Here is a 1,732-nt window from a genome sequence, read left to right as displayed (position 1 = left end):
CTAAGAACCTAGATTCTCTGACTCGAAACCCTATGTTTTACAGGGTAATTTACATGGGAACACCTTCTAGGAGGAGCATGGAGTGCAAATGCAGGGCATTAGACAGGATCCAGCCCTGCTTGTGCCCCTAAATATTAATGGCTGTGTGATTTAAGGCCACTTTCTTTCACCTCTTTGGGATTTAGTACGGCCATTTGTTAAACGAGAGTGTTTTTCCTCCCCTGAATTATAGGCTAACTTCAGAAACTCCGTAAAGAAGCACCACCAACCTTATTTAATGGGGCAGAGTGGGGAGAGTGTCACAAATATTACAAAGGAGTCAGTCAGCCCTAGCAAAGCCCACTTCGTGTAATAACCACTAAGGATTAACCTGGGGCTTCCCTGGGGGCTCAGTGATGAAGAATCTGCCTGCCAAGGCCGGAGACTCAGGAGATGCAGTAGACAGGGCTCCAATCCCTGGGTCGGGAAGATCCCTGGAGGAGGAAATGGCAACCCAGTCCAGTCCTCTTGCCTGGAGAATCCCACGGACAGAGGCGCCTGAGGGGCTACAGTCCCTGCGGTCGCACAGAGTCGGAGCGCGCCCAGACGTTGCACTGGGCGTTGATTCTATTCGCTTTATTTCCATTTGACTTTGGGGAAAGGGAGACGAGCACACAGACACCAAGGCTGCTTCACTTTTTATGTTAATGGTCTCTCTCCTGTTTGGTATAGCCTGATCCGTGTTAATAGGTTACGTTTGCTCGGAGGAAAGTTTTATCCATTAAAAGTCACTAGAGAATGTTCTTTAGTTGGAGATGATAAGTGCTCCTCGGAGACCTCTTTACTAGCCTACTTCATACGGATGTTGTCTGTAGAGAGCCTCGTTCTCTGCCAGAGCTCTCCCCGTCACTTAACTCAAAATGTCCAAAACCGAACTCATTGTCTCTGCTTCCAGGAGGCAGCCCCACGGAGACGCCTGTTTCCAGGGGCCCCTCCCCCTGCTGGGCACCAGGCTTAGGGGGCTCTGCACCTTGTAGCTTTCTACATTTACCAGTTGCTTTTGTCTCCAAATTTAATCCTGGACTTTCCAGTCCTGTCCATTTTTATGGCTACTACCCTATCTATCTCTTCATCCTTTCACATGTATATTTATTCTTTTTTAAAAAATGTATTTATTTTTGGCTGTGCTGGGTCTTCGTTGCTGTGCACGGGCCATCTCTGGTCGCGGGAATCGAGGACAACTCTTCCTTGTGGAGTCGGCTTCTCACTGCAGTGGCTTCTCTTGTTGCAGAGCGTGGGCTCTAGAGCTTTGGGGCTTCACTGGTATTTGTGGAGCACAGGCCTAGTGGACCAGGGATCGAGCCCGTGTCCTCCGCACTGGCAGGCAGATTCTTCACCCCTGGAGCACCAGGGAAGTCCCATCTATTTGCTTTTAATCTGTATGTGACTTTAAAGTGGGTTTCTTCTGGACAACATACAGTTTGATCCACCTTGATAATCTGTGTTTTTATGGTGCGTTTAGACCATGATGTGGGCCTGTGATTTTGAGGAAGTCTTGGCAATTCTCAATAGCAAACAGACCTGCTTGGATATATTAATTTTAACGGTGGGTGAGATAAGGCAAATAAATGCCAAGGATATAACAAGCATTCAATAAATATTAGGCATCATTGTTAGGATTATCGTTTTTACTCGTCAGCTCCAAAATTCACCCCTTGCACGTCTTTATGCTGCTTTAGTGTGACTGAGACCC

Source organism: Bison bison, unplaced genomic scaffold (genome assembly GCF_000754665.1).
Source record: "Bison bison bison isolate TAMUID 2011002044 unplaced genomic scaffold, Bison_UMD1.0 scf7180017862188, whole genome shotgun sequence".
NCBI classification, from domain to species: Eukaryota; Metazoa; Chordata; class Mammalia; order Artiodactyla; family Bovidae; genus Bison; species Bison bison.
The sequence above is the reverse complement of the archived record's forward strand: the minus strand, read 5'-3'. Positions refer to the sequence as shown.